Consider the following 19338-nt stretch of genomic DNA (forward strand, 5'->3'; position numbering starts at 1 on the left):
ACCCTTCTATGTACATTCCAACTGAAAGAGATGAGTAACTTTCCCCTTACTTTCACTAAAACTGAGTTACCGTTAAACTCCTTTATTAATAACATGAGATGGAAGAGGAAGGAGGGAGAGACTGGTTGAAAGAGCATGAGACGGCCTGCCCCCCTCATGCTGTTGGATTAATGGGCAGAGTGGGCAGCAGGTGTCATAAATTCAAGCTGGGAGTAATGGTGCTTCATAGTTAGCCAGTGTGGAAACAGGGGAGTGTGAGTGTCCAGATGACTAATGAATCAAAACATGGCACTGTTTTTCTAGTCGGACTTGACTACCTCAGGAAAATTGCTATGGAAAATTTACGAGCTAATTACTCCCAATAATAAGGTATCTGTGGTGCTCTCTGCTCCTATTGTGGGCCAGCCCTGGGCCAGGGTGCCTCTTGGGCCCATCCCAGAACAACTCTGGGCTCAGGGTAGTGGGGACACAAATACTAGTGCTGAGCCCGAGGAGGACAGGAGAGGGACACTAGAGGGCACTTGGGGGCTCCCAAGTCTAATCATCATACTGTAGCTTCACTTTTCTGAAAAACATTAACCTTTTCTAAATCGTATCACTGAATCTAAGTTTGACGCCTGTTGTCTTTCAACTGAGGGGCAGGGTCTCGGAGGAATGCTGGAGCCCAGCTGTCCTGGGAGTCACACCCTCCAGACTCTAGCAGCACTGCGGAAGAACCATCTGTCCCAGACCGGTGCAGCCATCTGGGAGAGGCAGTTGTGTATCTGAGCACCAAAGAAGTACTCACCAGTCCATTCCCACCTTCCTCTTGGATCAGCCTAACTTGTACACATGACAATTAATCCAACAGAAAGTGGTGCCCACCACAGTGATGGACATACCAACGTCCTAAGATGACCCTCCCAGCTCTACACCATGCTGGCTCCCGGTTCAAAAACTGCCGGCAAAAGCAGGTGACACAGGCAACTCGATCAAGATGAAGGGTAGACAGGAACCAGGAGCCACACTCTACCGTGAGGACAGAGAGGAGCAGGAAGCCCTTCAGCAGCTGCTGTGGCTCCATTACCTTTTACAGGAACACATTAAAATACTGAGGGATGAAATGACACGACGTCTGAGATGTGCTCCAAAACAGTGGCGGCTGCAGGGAGACGACAGTCAGGAGTGCAAACGCGCAAGACTGGCCCACTGATGAACGGAAGCTGATGGACGCTGGGGCTGGTGACAGGCCCATGGGATTCACATTACTCTGTCTTTGAGTGCACTTGAAATTCTCCACAAGACCACAAACAGGGAGAAGGGAGGAGGGTTCAGGATGGGGAACACATGTATACCTATGGCGGATTCATTTCGATATTTGGCAAAAGTAATACAATATTGTAAAGTTTAAAAATAAAATAAAATTTTAAGAAAAAATTTTAAAAAGACCAAAAACAAAACACAACAAAGGCATATCAAGAAAACTCCCAGCAGTTTAAATGTGAAGTGTACCTAAGTCACTCTTAGGTGTTAGAAGCCATGGAAAAGGATGGCTTTTTATCAGTATTATTCATGATAGCCAAAAGTTGAGACTACCCACATGTCCACCAACAGGAAAAGCAGTAGACTGTGGTATATTCATGTGTGAAATACTAAACAAAAGAGAACAAACTGCTGTACAGACCCACAACGATGTCAGAGACCTAGCATTCAGCAAGAAAAGACAGGCACCTCAAAGTACATACAGTACATACATACTCTATACCATTGACGTACATAAAGGTCAAGAAAAGTGTGAGACTTCACTGGTGGTCCAGTGGTTACGAACTCATCTTACAATGCATGGGATGTGAGTTCGACCCCTGGTGGGGGAACTAAAATTATGCCACAACTAAGACCCAACACAGCCAAACAAATAAAGGTCATGAGGAGAAAACTAGGCTCAAGACCAGAACAGTGGTTACCTCTGCAGAGATGCTGATTGGGTAAAGGCATTAGAGAACCTACTAGAAATATTCTATACCTTAATCTCAGTGGTCTATACATATATAAAACTGTCAAGCTGTACATTTATGATTTATGCATATTGCTACACGTAAATTTTGCCTCAGCTGTTTTTCACAGTGAGCGTTAAAAAAAAAAAAATTAAACACTAATAGCCAGCAGGCGATTCAGTGAAACAACATCTATAACAGAATAGATTTTCAAGAATGAGATGACTCTGCTCTGGCCTGGGACCATTTTGGTTGGGGTCTGCTACTTACCTGCCACTTGTTAACACTTGAGGTAAAAGCAAGGACTACCTCTAAGGACCTTCACTCTTAGGAGTGAAGGACACCAGAGCAGCCAACACCAGAAAACATGGCTTTAACTCCTGCTTCACCACCTAAGCAACTAGCCAGATCTGCGGTCTGGACCTCACCAAATTCCAAGGAATTCAATTCTTAAATGTAGTGGTACAGATCTCGAATACAGAAAATTCAGCACTCCCCTCCCCGCCATGCCCGCTGCTGACATCGGCTCCTTCCGGCAGCCCCTGAGCAGTGCCCAGTAGCCTCTCCAGCCCTTCCACCAGCACAGCCCACGCCTCCCTGACTCTGGAATTCCTTACATTCTCCTCCCCAAAGGACAACCCTCAGAAAACTTGGATTCAAGGCAAGAAAACAAAGCCTGCTCGGCCTCCTTAGGCCTAAGCAACCTTGATGCATACAGAGGATGCAAAAATCTGAATGCACCTGGCTTCAAAAGTATTTAAGTGTAAAAATAAATGGAATTTTTAATGTGTGACTTTAATGAAAACACCACAGGCACATGGGAAGTGTCATAGCAGGGGAAGGCCGGATCAATTCTGACCCATCAATCACAAGACACCTCTTCTCAGGGGCAGTTACCATCTGAAGGGTAATGAGCTTGCTATATATTGGGTTGGCCAAAAAGCTCATATGGGTTCTTCCATTACAGCGTATGGAAAAACCCAAACAAACTCTTCAGCCAACCCCACTCACAGGTAGAGGCCAGCCGTGAGCAGAGCCCTGATCCTCCAGGGCCTCATAGCAACAGCTCACCCGGCAGCAGCGCTCTGAGGTGACCACGTGGTTGGCCCCACACCAGACCCTGGCTCAGGCTGCTCATCAAATTTTGGGGGTAAGCTGGGGTGGGCTTCAGACAAGAAAGCCAGGACTAGTGGACAAGTCCCTGGCCCTGAACCCTGAGGCTACCCTCACACCGAAGCAACACTCACCTTGGCCCTCCACATGCCCCCCTCTCCAGCTGCCAGCCAACAACACTGGCAGCTGACATGCCTCCCCATCCTGTCAGGCGAGTCTCTGCACCCAGAGCTGGAGACCAGCAGGTGAGGCCACGACCACAGCCCACAAAGGGTCCCACTATCCTCCCAACCTGCGTGGCCTGATGGCGCAGATATGGCGAAAGACTATGGAGTCTGGCTGCTCTCTAAGCTCTGACCCCTGGGGCTGTGTGTGCCCTACGTGGAGAAGGCAGAGGCTCTGCCTTGGGGAGAAGGGTCAGTGTGGAGGAAGGAGAGAGGACCTGAGAGGGCCCTCTGTGAACCCACCTTGGTGAATTATGTTGTTTTTTAAAGTCATGACTCTTGTTTTGCATTTATTTATTTATTCACTAACTTTTGGCTGTGCTGGGTCTTCGTCCCTGAGTGCAGGCTTTTCTCTAGTTGCAGAGCATGGGCTTCTCATTTTGGTGACTTCTCTTGTTGCGGCTCAAGGGTTCCAGTGGGGCTCAGTAGTTCTGTGGTGCACGGGCTTAGCTGACCCGTGGCATGTGGCATCTTCCCAGACCAGGGATCGAATTCATGTCCCCTGCACTGGCAGGTGGATTCTTAACCATTGGACCACCAGGGAAGTCCCATCAGCGAATCAGACCAGAGAACACATCCAGCCTTTTCCCCTTGCCACACCTGTCACACCCATGCTGGGGAAACTGGTTTGACAAAGACGGTGGAGCCACTGAGAGGCTGAGCTGGCCTGACCTTTCCTCAGGCCCCACTGTCCTGCCACAGAAGTGGTGCTCTGGATCCCTGCCTATGAGCAAGATATGGAACAAAAGGAAAGCAAAGGCCCAAACCACCTCCGCCTTGCCAGAAGGCCCAGAGCTGAGGCAGATCGAGCCTTTAGATCCAGCTGCCCATTCACAGTAAACACAGAGAAGGGCGTGCTGCTCTGCACCCTGGGACACAACTGCTCACTCTGGACTGGGAGAGACCCCACAGGTCTAATGGCCCAGGTTCTCCAGCAGATAACTGCCAGGAAACAGGACAGAGCAGGGAAATATAGATAAAGAAACTTAAAACACACGCCAATTAACAAAACATGCACAAATTAAACTGCAGTGCCTAAGGACAGACATTTGGGAGAATAAAACTATTTAAAAAAAAAAAAAGTAAGGAAGCAGCTACAAAAGGACAGGATGGGGTCACCTTGGGAAGGAAGGGAAAGAGCAGGCTGTGGCAGGATTGGAGCGTGCCGAGAAGCCTCTGGGGGAACAGATAAAGCTCTTTTCTTGACCTTATAATTTACTAAGCTCTACTTTTTTTGAAGGGGGGTGGCCTTGTTTTCTCCATTTTTGTTTTATTTTTTACACTAGTGAAGTTTTTTCCAAGTCAAAAATATATTAAGTAAATAAGTAAGATGAAGTAAACATAAAACTGGGCTTCCCTGGTGGCTCAGCTGGTAAAGAATCCACCTGCAATGTGGGAGACCTGGGTTTGACCCCTGGTTGGGAAGATCCCCTGAAGAAGGGAATGGCTACTTGGACTGTAGAGTCCATGGGGCCGCAAAGAGTTGGACACAACTGAGTGACTTTCACTTTCAAACATAAAACCAGTCCTGGAAGAGCTTGAGGGCTTTGCGAAGCAGCATTTGCAGAAAGTGAACCGCACCAGGAAGCCTGGAAAAGAGAGGGTGGCCTCACAGGCAATTGGGAGGGGACCTCCTCTAATTCAGGGGTTCGGCCTTGGGAACCCCACTGGCGGCTCACTCTCTGCTGCTTGTTAAGCTGGCACTGCAGCCATAACTGGTTCCCCCGGGCAGGGTAAAGGTAGTGTAGTTTTTTTAAACTGGGTGCCCCCAAATCCCGACATGTCTAGTCATTAGTCCCTTCACAGCAGATTTTCCTGACTCCCAGGGCCTGAAGGGTTTTTAACTTGCTCCCTTGGCAAAGCACACCACCACTGCCTTTCAGGCCCCCCAACTCGGGGCGAGTCCACCCTCACAGCCTCTGTTTCTGTTCAGCTGGCTCTATCTATGCGGCCAGAAGTCTGTCACCTCAGGATTGGCCAAAGTCACTATACTCGTCTCCCACCGCTACCACTAGCTGACCTGGCCCATGATGGCCTCCAGTCCCCACCCCTCACCATCCCCAGACAGTAACCCCTCGCACCCTTGCTTCCTACCTCCTCCGATGACTTGGGGATTAACAACGCAAACAGAGCAAGGTTCCTCCACACACTGGGAGTGATCCTTTCCCTCCCGACCTCTTGCTAAGGCTCACGTTCCCTAAGTCCTCTCCCATCTCCTCTTGCAGCTTCCCCAATTATCCCCAAAGCACCCTCCCACACACACACATACACACTCTCATGCATATCAGCACCACACCAAAATGGCTCCCCACAGTCAACTCTGCCAACTCCCTGAAACTTCACCTTGAAGGCCCCGCCAGAATCACGACTAAGGTATGGCATCAGGGTCAGGAAAGAGCCCCACAGGTCACAGACACGTCAGTGTGCACCTGAATGTCAGCCTGGCTTTGAAAATAACCTATTACTGCCTGCCAGCTCTGTGAGGTCCTCTCCCCGATCCCTCACATCACACACCTTAAAATATATATACAAAATACAAATGACCTTAATCCAGTCACCCACAATCTCTTGACAGTTTTAATACTTTTGTGCTTCAGACAACCTAAATGAGCAGCCTAGCGAAGGAATGTGGACATCACTATGCACACCGCTGGGCATCCTGCTTTCTCCACCCCAGACCCAAATCTGAAATCAAACTGCCAAGGTCGATGATCCCCCTACAATGATAAGGAGTCTGTAGTGCCTGCAATAGAAATGGACTACTTCCACAGCAGGGTTTCCTTCTCTTGTCCTGAGCATCAACTCCTCACAGTGGCCTCCTCTGCGAGGCCCTTCCCTGACCCAGAGCTACTCTCAGGCTGGGAGAAGCCCTGTGGGCTCTGCTTCCTTTCAGAGGATTTAGTGACCATTTAGAGATTTTCCGCTCCCCTCTGGGGGGTATCAGGTCATTTTCTTATCTGATAACAGCCAACAGCTTTATCCTCAATGCCTCTAAAACAAAGGTCAGAGACCAAATGCCTTCACTATCTGGAAATCACCTGGAGCCTTCTCCAGTAGGAACCCACAGGCAGGCAGCTCCCTCTGGACACAGAATCATAAAGCCTGGTGCTTTCATTATCCGGAGGCTGGAACCCAATTTTTGTCTTTAGGATAATTATCCTCCACTCAGAAATCAGGCAACAGTGCCTGTACCCTTATCTTCCTTATACTCAGCAGCTCTAAGCTCGGTTTGTCCCTCAGGGAGTCAAGGAAGCCCCAAACACTTCAGGTTTCTAGGAAAGATGCTGACTTTACAGAGTAAGGTTCTGACATTCCAGACTAAATTCATCCTGCTGCTGCTGCTGCTGCTGCTAAGTCGCTTCAGTCGTGTCCGACTCTGTGCGACCCCATAGACAGCAGCCCACCAGGCTCCTCCGTCCCTGGGATTCTTCAGGCAAGAACACTAATTTTAAGACTTAAAATTCCTGTTCTAAAGAGTTCCAGCCCTACAGCTCAGCTGGACTGTATGTTCCAGCTACAGAAACTGCTACTGCCCAACATTCAACCAGGCGCGCCCACTGGCTCCAAGTCTCTTAAAATGCATCTGCTAGCTGAAAAGTCAGTTTTATAAGTCCCCTAGTCAAGAAGTCATATGGTCACATGGGGAAAAAATAAGTATATGTTAAAAAAGAAAATAAGCATACGTGTAGCCCTTTGAAAACCAAGGGCTTTTCAAACCAGGCATGCAGTGCAATTGAATATTCAGAGATAAATATACAAAAAAAAAAGGAAACCAAGCCCTTCTAGTCAATCAATTCATATGACAACCTTGCCAGGCTGAGCTCCTTCTACCACACTAGTGAGGCTCGAGAAAACAAGCTGGGCCCATCGAAGAATCGCCAAAGGAGCTCCTCACAAACACCACTGTCCAGCTACCAAAATCCTTGATCCTCAAACTATTTTTGTCTTTTATTCATCTTGCTGGGGCCAGTCCCTCCTGGATCAGCCACTCTAAGAGAGACAGCACAGCACGCAAAGCTCCACAGGTCAGCGAGCAGTCAAGCCAGTGCTGCCTTTCGGGAAGCACAGATGGGAGAATCCCATGGACAGAGGAGCCTGGACACAGAAGTCCACAGGGTTGCAAAGAGTTAAACATGACTGAAGTGACTTAGCACGATGTGCTCACAGCCTAAGGCTTTTTAAAAAAAATATATGATACTACTTGGTACACATAAAATATAATTACATATGTAAAATGAAACACAATTTAAAAAAAGCCTGAATCAATCACTTAGCCTAAGAAACATGTCCAGCCTTTATTAAATATTGGGCTTCCCTGGTGGCTCAGATGGTAACCAATCCGCCCGCAATGCAGGAGACCCAGGTTCAATCCCTGGGTTGGGAAGACCCCCCTGGAAAAGGGAAGGGCAACTCACTTTAATACTCTGCCTGGAAAATTTCATAGAGCAGCCTGTCAGGCTACAGTCCAAGGGGTTGCAAAGAGTCAAGATGCGACTGAGCAACTAACACTTTTTTTTTTAATTATTAAATACTAGACTCTCAAGTTTATACCAGAAAAAGGTACAAGTGTAAGAATAACAGGTACCAATTACGGAGAGGTGTAGGACTCACTACCAGAAAGTTATACTTTCTCTTCAGCAGCCTACGGGGATGAGATTCCTGATTTTCTTGAGGCAGCGGGGACAAGAGAGCTCAGGACCTCTGAGCTCTCTTGGTATATACCTGAGAAGGTATATTCCCTTCTCAGGCTCAGGTTTCTACTGCTGAGGGTACTCAGTGTTTTCACTGTCCAACCTCATCGAACTTGTACCACAGGTCCTTGCCTGTCTTGCTAAAAAGCAAGGGCCTTTAGTGGGTAGACCTCACCTCTTGGGAGGTCACGACCCAAGAGACCATAGCATGATGAGGCACTATCTGAAAGAACAACTCTCCTTTAGAAAACTCAGTATCATTTATAAAAAGAGCTGGCATCTGCAGTATTATCTCAGCACAGCAAGTTTTATTCCTTTATTTGATAAAAACGAGCGCCACTCCCAATCTTAAAACGGAGAAGGAAGCAGATCACTCTGCTCAGGTAGCAGGTTAAAATAGGCTTGAAAATTTTTTTTTTCTGTAATAAAAGAAAAAAAAACGTAGGAGGAAGGCAAACATCCAGGGCAATGCAAGTACCAGCTGCTCCTTTCACAAGACACTTCCCAGAAAACAAAGAAACTGTGCATGTTGAAGCATCATGGGAAGAATGGATTTTTTTTTTTTTTACTATGAGCAAGAACAATTTCAAATCGAGGCATTCGTGGTATAGTGGGTAGCTTAGCTGCCTTCCAAGAACAACTTCCAGGACCGTTCCAAAGTCAACCTACCTGGGTTTTAGAGGAGCAAATTTCTCAGTGGCCTTCCAGGCAATCAATATAGACCTCATGTAGAAAAGGCCTTCGCCAGCTCCAGGAAGGCCTGACTGGGCCTTCTCCATCTCCCGTTCCACTACCAGCTCGCTCAACTACCCTGCTCACAGAACCTGCTAAACAACTGCTGATGACAAACCTGGCTCCTTATCTGATGCCAACACCCTCGAAAGAGAAGCAGCCAGTGACCTCTATCTGTTCACTCTTTAAGTCTTTAAGGTCTCCTTTAAATCATTAAGTATCTCTTACATTTTTTTCCCAAGGACACACTGGCCTGGGGTCAGGAGAACTACCTGATGGGTAAGGCAGTTTGGTATCAAGAGAGAGCTCCCGTATCCAGAACAAACCTGTTTCTTAATAGGCTGAATCTCGGGACTTCCCTGGTGGGCCAGTGGCTTAGACTGCATTCCCAACGCAGGGGGCCTGGGTTCGATCCATACTCAGGGAACTAGATCCCGCACGCCACAACTGAGAGTTCTGCATGTCACAACCAGGACCCAGTGCAGTCAGATAAATTTAAAAACACACACACACATTTTAAGTTGAGTCTCTCTGGCTTCCCCTATCCCATATTCCAGCATTTCACATCTTCAACACCAAAGTAAGTTTTTCCCCAGCTCTACTGAGATACAACTGAAGGCCAGAATAAATTTGAAAAGCAAGAATCTAAGTCCAGTTTCATTCACAAATAGATAAATCCGATGCTTCCCACAACAAAGGCCCGGGGCAACTCCCCAGCCTCGTGTGACCAGCACTCAGTCACCCTTGGGAGCAGCAGGCCTGCCTCTCCAAATATGGCCTGAGATCTGCCGCAAGAGTGAGCTCAGCCCTGGAAAGGGGTCCACAAGAATGCTGACCAAGACATAACAAAATCAGAGCGCAGCCCCAAGGGCAAACAGCACCGGCACCGTGGCTCAGAGCACTCCTGAATGGCAGGGCAGCCTGTGAGGAAATGACGGCTCGTCGGGCTCGTGGCCCCCTCAGCATCCCGTTGCCACAGCAGACTGAAGAGAGGCCACGGCAGGCCGGACACTTAAGTGGAGGGCTGTGCACAGCCCACAATGGGCCCCATTCTCCCTGGAAGCGCATGGCAGGAGGGGAGAGGGGAGGCCGGGACATTCCTTCACCCCCTCACATGGAGGGAAAGGGCACAGGCAGCCCAGGGCAGCAGAGGCCTGCGGAAGAAGACAGCCTGAGCAGCCATTTTCCCTTCTAGCTGCGCTAGCCAGAAAGGACCCCTCCTGAAAAACCAGAAGGGAGTCCTAAGGTGCCAACTGATTAAGTCATGTGGATGAGGTGGCCTACACAGGTGTCCTCTCTCTGGTCAACAGTGTCCAACCAGAAGGAAAAAAAAAATAAACAAACGCTCAGGCACCCCACAGTCCCCGTCAGCCCAGGGCTCGTACTGCAAGAACAATCAATCTTTCCCGCTAAAGATTTCTTCCCAGTCCCCAGGAATCCAGTCACTTTATAGACTACTTTTAAAACTGGATAAAGCACATACTCAGACTGGCAAATGCAGTGTGTTAAGTCTGTACTATTGACCCTCCTGACAAAATACTGTGATCTTTTCCAGGGAAGCAGACACAACAGCTGGGAATAACACAGAGAAGGAAAGGAGACAGGAATTCTGTTATCTGTGACTTTAATGAATTCTGTTTTTAGATCTTTAATAAAGAGTTTCTAGTCTCCTCCTACCAAGTTTCTCTACTCAGGCAATTCAGTCTTCCCAACCTTGCTCAAAAGTCTAAAAATAAAAGACACTTAGTCCAGGATGCTTAACATAACAGGTGGGGCAAAGTTCTCGACACTTCCTCATTTCCCACAAGACCCAGAATGCCCCCCTGTTCAAGGACTACTCATCAGGCTAGTCTCTACTACTCAAAAATCCAGTATGTGAGGCTCCCTGAGGTCAGAGCAGATCCAACGCAAAGACAACCCACCAGCCCAAGCAGAACAGGATATTTACAGCGACGAGAGATGAATGCTTTATGAAAGCATTTCTTGTATAGTGAGGGCCCAGAAAATGGATGGTGTACCACGTGCTGATTAACAGCCAAATAAAAAGAAAATAGTATTTGCAATTCTATCATTGACTTCATCATTTTCCTTGGCAAAAACCAGCTAAAGAATCAACCCAGCCCTGGAGAACAACTAGGCTAATTAAAAGAGGCATTTCCGAAAACCAAGGCAGAACTGGTTCACTTCGGCCACAGACAGCCTCGGGAGCCTCCTTAAGTAATCCTTTATCAACCCCTGGAATTCCCGGGGGAAATGTTCCCAGTGCAGTGAGAAGTAAAACAGAGACAACTCTAACATTTGCCAAAACAGGCATCTTCCAACTCCACGAATTTGTTTCAATGCGTATACATTAACACCAGCTATTAGAAAGGACTCTGTAAGCAGTGCTTCTTATTTATGGATTCCCATACTCCATATACAAAAACTCAACATCCACAGAAATGAAGAGCAAACGCCAAAACAGACGAAAATGGGCACTGGCCTCTTTTTCCCTGAGTATGACACATCCTTCCAAGGGCTTCACTCGTCCTTAAGCTTCCCTCAACTGGCACACTCCCCTATACTTAGGGTATCTGAGGGCTGTGACTGCCTCAGGAATGAATCTGTGGCTACACATACCCCCAATGGCAGGGAATATCGAGTCTTGGCCTCCAGGCAGCTCCAAAAATTGCACACACATGCAAGTCACAGAAAAGAGACTAGGGAAAATGTACACAGTGCTTAAAAAATGACATTCAATACAAACCTGCCTCACTTGATGTTATAAATGGGCTCCTTCAAAAGTGTAAGTCACACTGCACTTTTCCCAAAAGTTTTATATTTAATATTGTGGAGGTAAGAAAAAGATTCTTAAAAAAAAAAAAAAAAAAAAACCTACGTACAAAGATGTCAACTGCAATATTATCTACTATAACTAAAGTAAGATTAACAACCGTGTAAGAACTAAAGACAGGTTAACCATCAGAAATGTTATATTTGTAGAACAATGAATACTATAATGCTGGGAGGGCAAAAGCAAGATTAAAAATTAAATTTTAACTCAGTAAAAGTGCTGCCCAAGAGCCATCTCTGGAGGACACCCAGGAATCAGGGGATGCCGGCTGCTTCTAGGGAGGGGAAGCAGTGACCGAGGGGATAGATCGAAGAAAGATTTCTTTCCCCTGTGCAAAAATCCTTTAGAATTTTTTGAGATTAACCATGTGTTGTTAGCATTAAAGAAGGAATAAAGTTGGGGAAGACAAGAGATTTTCCCCTTACTTTCGACTTTTTCATCGTCCGTGTTTCTTTTTTTAAATACATGTATTATTTAATACAGCGTTTGCCCCACTACAGTGTTTTAAAATTCCATGATCATTTTGCCAAGTACGTGATTATCCCTCCTCTTGCTTTAGCAGCAACCTCCCTTTCCAAGTACCTTTCTTCAAGCTCTAGTGCCAGGCTGCTTTAAAACCCTTATCTTAAGGGGACTTCCCTGGTGGTCCAGTGGTTAAGACTCCTCATTTCCACTGCAGGGGGACTAAGATCCCACATCCCGTGCAGCAAGGACAGAAAAAAAAAAAAAAAGCCTTATCTTCCTGGAGAGCAGAAGCCCTACAGGAAAAGAAGGAACCGATATTGGTGAATGTCCACAACCAAGGCGGCATTACATACACCACAACCACCACCTCCAAAGGAAGTGGGGCGTGCCACTCAATCTGCCCACACCACCAGTCACCCTTTATTGCCAAAGGATGACAAAGAAAATGAAATGTCTTCTGTAGAGTCAATCTAGGATCAAAAAATTATAAACAGTTTCAAAACATACAAAATTAATTTCGATGTCTAAAATTTAGACAGGGGTATTTTCAAAAATAATTAGCTCAAGAAGGTATAACTGAGAAGCAAAACCTAAACACTATTAAATGCATCACAGGATGTGTAGGTTAAAGACACTGTTATAAAAATGATTTTTTATATTCAGCTGATTATTCCCATTAGGATTCTACTTGTAAAATATAAATTAAGTCAACATACTGCAAAAGTTCATTCAGATTTACTTCATTCCAACACAGAACACAGGACAGTTTCATCAACTTAGACACACTCAGTTCATGATACTGTACCATGGCAGGCCATCCATCCTTCCACCCTGGACCTAGAGCAAAGCTAAGAAAATGCTTAGCTCTCTCAAACCCAAGGAATGGGAAAATAGGAAACCCTATTCACTAGGGCTAAATTAAGCCCTCTGGCTGGTGTAATTTTGTAAACTACTCTAAAATCCTATTTATAGAAATTGCTATCTGAGCAGTATCACTGACTAATGATCAGAGTGAAGAGTGCCGGTCAAAAGGCGAAGCAGGTTATGCAACTCAAAGGAAGACTACTTTAAATTAGTGCCCAAAAACATGGGCACACACAGACCTACTGGGAAATGACCAGATTAATTACCTGCATATGGAAAACCACCAACATCTTATTCTAGGACTGGAGCGTCAACCCAGGAACAGCAGAGAAAGATGGGGGCTTAAGCAACAAAACCGTAACACTGGAAAAGCACAGAAATACTCCTGAACGTGGAGGAGGGAGAAATCCTTGACCAATACACAGAGCACCTAGAAGCCCACACTACCTGTATTCTCACTCAGAGTTCCCTTATGGTTCAATACTCTAGTCCCCCTCTGGGTCCCCTTCCATGTTCACACCCGCATTTCTTACTTCTCTGATACTCTGGAAGCCTCCAGCCTCCAAGCCGTTACCCTCTTGCAGTCGCTCAAATCTAAACAAGGTACCCCGGAACCTGGAATATTGAGTCAAACTTCTCATTGCTGACTTCCTACATTGGTTAGGAAAAAAACTCTTAAGACGGGACTTCCCTAGTGGTCCAGTGGCTAAGATTCCACTCTCCCAACGCAGGGGGGCCGGGTTCAATCCCTGGTTGGGGAATAGATCTCACATGCGCCAACTAAGACCTGGCACACCAAGTAAAAATAATAAATAAACAAAATCTTAAAAAAAAAAAACAACTCGGAAGACCTCACTCTTATTCTTGCCCACCCGCAAAATCAGTCTATCACCACTTGCCATTCAGCTCGACTAGTTATGTGCCTCTTATCAAGAAGGCTACGATCAAAAAAAAAACCAACTTAAAAAGGAAGCATGGGGTAAAGGGGCTCTGACGTCACACCATCATGGGACACCTTTAGTTTGCCTTGCACAGGTCAAATGTGCAAGTCACTGGCAATTCTTTACCTGAAATCCAGTCTAAAGCTACATTACACCCACCATGATTCTGAGTATCTGAAAGTATAGATGCTTCCCTCTACCTACCAAGTGGGTCAACAAGTCGTGCTCTCTCGTTAAGTTTACCTCTTTTTTGCCCTGTTGCTTGCCTGCCACAGAAACTCAAGCCTTCCCCACTTCAGGCAATCTAGAGGCCCTTCTTTTTTTTTTTTTGGCCATGCCACACACCTTGTGGGATCTTAGTTCCCGGACCAAGGATCGAACCCAGTCCTCTGCAGTGACCCACAGGGTCCTAATCACTGGACCACCAGGGAATTCCCTAGGGGCCCTTCTTTATTCGGAGTTTCTCAAGTCCTTATCAGTGCTTGGCTAATGCAGCCTCATATCCTCATCTTTTCACTGTCAACCTCCTGCCTCAGTCTGTGGTAGATCCCTCCTGGTACCAGCAGCATTCAGGTCCCTAACATCTGCTGAACTGGCTCATCTTGAACCTTCTTCATCTCCACTGCCCTGCTGACCACTGTTCTAGTTCAGAGCCACTATCTCCCCAGTGGACCACAGCAGTAATTAACCAACCTGTCTCTAATCCAGCCCAACCTCAACATTCACAATGGGGGCTCACTTCTGAAAACCCAGAGCTGATCCCATCACAGTGTGTTTTGAGATCGCCAAGGTTTCCTGTTCTTCCATAACATCAAACTTCTCCATGTGGCCTTCTGACTCCAACTCAACCTTCCAGAACATACAGAAAAACAGCCCAGCCTTCTCCCCGCCCCAGCCCCTTTCCTCTGTTCACTTCTTTTTCTTCCACGCAATTGTGACCTTCTTGCCACCACTCCTTCACCAATCAAACCACTAACCCTTCTTGAAGGTCTAGCTCAAATCTAGTTCTCCCCTAAGGTCTGCCCTCTCCAGCCTAGGACCCAAGTTCATTGGCTTACTTTAGTACAGTGCCCAGAGCCACCAGCGCAGGGCTCAAGAAGGCTCTGATAAACCCTAGATTTCTGAAAATAGCCCCTCAAAGCATGTTCCTGGAGCTCCATGTGGGATCACTGATCCCTTTCTCATATCATCCCAGCATTCTGCCCACCACCAAACACCTGGGCTTGGTCTTTGCCAGAGAAGGACCCAACTGAGACCATTATTAGTCTGATACAACACAAACACAGATGGGTATAGCCAAACGTCCAACCAGGGTTCAAATCCTAAATCCGCCACATGACAGCTGTGTGACCTTGGGAACATTCCTTCATCTGTGACTCAGTTTGCTAAGCCACTGGAAAGGACTCTCAGAAGCATTCACAATAGTGCACGTAGAGCAGAAACTCCGAAGGCCCTAGACTGTGCTGGTGTAGATCCATCGCATCACTGATCTAGAGCTCAGGAAAGGCTGGAATGACTGTGAGGTTAAAGGACTGAACATGCGCTCATCTGCCTCAACAAGGATGAACACGTATCTATTTACTTCAGGGGTTAATATACCAGCCCTGCCCAAGAAAAACTGCGATGCTCCCAGTTCAAGTGAGAAATAAGGTTAAGATTAACCAAAAAAAAAAAAAATGCTATGCTTCTCCTTTCGTAAACAACAACCCCAGTCTAAGTGGCCCAAGGGTCCCTCCAAATTCCACCATATTCAATGTTCAAGAGACACTAGCAAATTTACAAAAGAGGTGATTTAAAGCCTTGGTCATGTTAAATATTCTGGCCCACACATTCCTGAATAGAGCCTCCTCCCCCATCACAGCTTGGAATTCCCTTTGCTCAAACTTTTCAGCCAGCCTCCTAGGCTGGCTCCTTCACCCTCATCTGTCCTCTAAGGGTTTAACTCAGAGCCCTAGGTCCTTTTCCCATCCTCTCCTGCACCACCTATGTGGCCACCAACAAGACCTTTCTAAACATAGGTCTGGACCACACCACTCCACCGAGGAAAACCCTTCCCAGACTCTGGCACCTTGAATTTGAAGTCTGAATTCCTTGGCACAAGAGAAAGGCCAGGGGCCCCCACCTCTCAAGCTGGAGGACTCACAGGTGCTATTTTAGGCACTCATGTACATGTGGTTCCCTGAGTCGGGACCTTGCTGTCCCCCAGCTAATTTCTGCTGGCCCTGCAAGCCTTGGCTCAGGAATTCCCTCTCTCCTCAGGCTCCCAAGAACCATCTGAGCACACTGAGTGGGCAGACACTATCAATCACAGGTCCTCCATCCCCCACTGCCCACCATACTGACTTCCATAAGGGCAGAACCAGGCTCTTTCTTAGGGCTGGATAAAAAAAATTGTTAGGGCTTTTCTGGAAAAGTATATGGACAAATCTCAATGAACTTTTTGGCCAACCCAATACATGGGTCCCCTGGACCTACCACAGAATCTGGTAAGTAGTGAAGTCAAGTATTTGTTAAATAAATGAATGTACTCTGCCAAATCACTTTTTCAGAACAGTGAAGGCTGGCTCTCTGCCTCTTTCAACAGAGGTACACAGCAACACAAGCTTTCATGTTCCAATCAGATGTCTGTTGCTCAAATTGCATTGCTTGCGTCTCCTTTCACACAGTATCCTGCAAGCCTTCAAGAGGCTCATCGAACTCCCTCCCCAAATCTCACTGCTCCAAGAAATGGCTCCTCAATCTCCTTTAAGCACGCATGCCAGGAGCTCTGATTACTTGGCTCCAAGGCCAGCAAAGTTCAATTCAACTTCTCCATATTCAAACTATGCCTCCCATGTTGAATTCTTTTTTTTTTTTTAAGAAAAAAGCACATCCCCAAATTACCTCTCTCAAGAGCTAAGCATAGAACAACCTGATAAAGTTACAACAACCCATCTACACCAAACTCCCAAACACCTGGTAGCACATTCAACTCTTCCTCTGAACTGATGTCCTGTAAACACCACCTCCCTGCACAGAAGTCTGGCTTCCAAGCCAGGAATCACGTCTACTCGCTTATTTAGGGAAGCAGCAGGCCGGGCTCTTAAGTTAGAACTCTAGGCTATAACCGTGCTGTCCCAGGCCGTGTAGCTCTCACCAAGGCCAAACTTTACGGTCACCATTAAAACTCATTCTGAAGTTCACAGGTCTTAGAGCTTCTCAAGTCATAGAGATTAAAATATGCATTTTACATCAGCAGCTGAGATGGTGTGAAATTAACTTGAAATTTACAGCAGAAGCCTTCTAAACCCAGAAAGCCATTTCTCCGAAGACATTTTTCCAAATATTCCTGCAGGTGAAGATCGTTTTCCAAAGACTAAGTGAAAAGGTGAAAAGGTAGCAGCAGGCTTCCAAAGAAGCCCAAGTATGTCTGTGTGTGAAGGGGTGACCCCAAGCCTCTGAGCTCAGGCTCCGGCGGCTGCGGCGCCCTTCCCCGCCTCCTGAGGGGGCTCAACGCCCCAACCTCGGGATCTGGCCAAGCTGGGAGGCGCGACCCTCGGTGGAAGCCCGGGAGGCAGTCCGCAGGCCGGCCGCACACGCCCGCGGCCGACGCGCAGGCCCCGCGTTCCCGGGAGCGCGGGCCGGGCCGAGGCCTGGCCCATCGCCGCGGCGCGCAGCCCGGGCCCGGACTCTGGACGCCCCCAGCCTGTGCCTGAGGGGCCGAGAGCAAGGGGCGGCTCTACCCGGGCCCCGCCGCCGCCTCACCCGCAAGGACGTCCGCGACCGTGTCCCCGCCCCGGGCCAAATAGCGAGCAGCAGCAGGTGTTCCTCGGGAGGCTCCGCCGGCGACGGAGATGGGGGGCCTGGGCTGGCAGGCTCGGCGGCAGTGCACGGGCGGCGCACTCACCGAGCGCCGCCGGGCGGGCCGCGGCAGGTGCTCGCTCTTTCCGGCCGCGACACGCTGCCGCCGCCACTGCTCCCCGGGGACTCGGCGCGAAGCTCCCGCCTCCGCCGCCGCCGCCGCCGCCGCCTCCGCCGCCGCCGCCGCCGCCGCCGAGCCCCAGGAGCGCGAGCGCCGCACCGCAGCCTCCGCGCGAGCACGTACCGGGCGGCGAGAGGGCGCGGAGCGCAAGGGCGGGGCGCGCGACCGAAGCCTAGCAACCCCCTGACACGCGAGTGCCGCAGCCAATCCCGCGGCCAGCTCCGCGCGGCGCCGACCGGCAGTCCCCGCGACGCCCGCTTCTGCCTGCGTCGGCCGCCCCGCAGCGCGCCGCACCCGCGCACAGGCCCCGCCCCCGTCCGCGCCGCTCCGCTCATTGGCCCGCCACGCCCCCGCTCGAAAGGACACGCCTCCATCCTGGAAATCCCGCCCGCGGCCCGCCGGGTCGGTCCCTGGGACACGCCTCGGCCCGTCCGGGTTGCCCAGAGAGCTCAGGACTAGCGGTGGGGGAGGGGCTCCCCACCCTACCTCAGGCATTTGGGCGTCTGACAGACATCCAGCCTACCCGGGTGGTCAGGCTGGATAACTTGGCCCGGCCGCAACTGGCCACCCATAGACTGCCTTCCGCCTTCCTGATTTCCTTCAAACTCAGATCAGGTTATGTGTAAACCAAGAAAACAATCAGGAAGCGTCCTCCAGATTGGAACGATGATGGCCCCGTTGCCCGACTCTTATATTGATGGGGAAACTGAGGCGAGGGCCGGAAGAACAGGAAGCCGGCCCCTCTCCGGGGGGCCTAGCCCCCAGCAGGCCGACGCGTCCGGGAAGCGCCTCAGGCCTGACCCTCCTCCATCCTCCTCCTCCTCCTGCCCTGAACACCCGGAATCCGATGCCTCCTCAGCCGCCAGAAATAGCTCTGACCCGCTGGCACTGGTCACTCGCTCGAGGCCCCACATTCTTTCAGGGAGTTGGGTGAATAAAGGGCTGGGAGTTACTGCTGAGGTCTGTCTCCCTTCAAGGAGAGGGTCCTAAAGACTCTCACTCTCCCCAGGGCTTACCTAGACCCACTATCTCAAAGGCCCCAGACTCCACAGATAAGGGATGACTCTGGGGATGTGACCTGAGGTGGGCTCTGTTCCCCAAACCCTGTTCAGGATGGTTCCATCCCCTTCTGGGCCCGGGGCCAGCCTGGAATTCCAGGCCCGCACTCTTGTCAGCAAGTACATTCTGAACACAGAACTGGCTGCTGCCTGCCTCGGATTCCTCCCAGAGAATCCCAACAGCTCTTGGTCTCCCCTGCTTTCTCCCCCTCGATAGGGAGAACTGGAAGAAGCAAATTTCAGAGAGCAAAAAGAACGCCTTGTCTCCAGCACACATACCTGTTTGTGATTCTTTATACTTAAATGCAGAGGCTCCAAGGTTCATTCACTGGAAATGAACTGGAAAAAGAACTAAAAACCGGGAAAAAGTCCCAAATTCCCTGATCATCCCTTGGATGTTAAGCCTGAAAAATGGATGGCCTCTCAAATCCAGTTTTAAAACTCTGCTGCTTCATAAAGGCTAAAAATGCAGGGATTTATTCA

General features: G+C 48.8%; 1 protein-coding gene across 4 annotated transcripts in view; it reads right to left on the reverse strand.

Moving 5' to 3' along the window:
• The window catches only part of DAG1 (dystroglycan 1), a 48682-nt gene extending 30586 nt beyond the window's left edge, over nucleotides 1–18096 (reverse strand). The window contains exon 1 of one of the 4 annotated variants that reach the window (XM_061396877.1): nucleotides 17921–18096. The gene's annotated coding sequence lies outside the window, so the exon portion shown is untranslated. The other 3 variants (XM_061396879.1, XM_061396876.1, XM_061396878.1) reach the window with 3 other exon arrangements.
• Nucleotides 18097–19338: the final 1242 nt, after the last annotated feature.

Source organism: Bos javanicus, chromosome 22, assembly GCF_032452875.1.
Source record: "Bos javanicus breed banteng chromosome 22, ARS-OSU_banteng_1.0, whole genome shotgun sequence".
In the NCBI taxonomy this organism is placed as follows: Eukaryota; Metazoa; Chordata; class Mammalia; order Artiodactyla; family Bovidae; genus Bos; species Bos javanicus.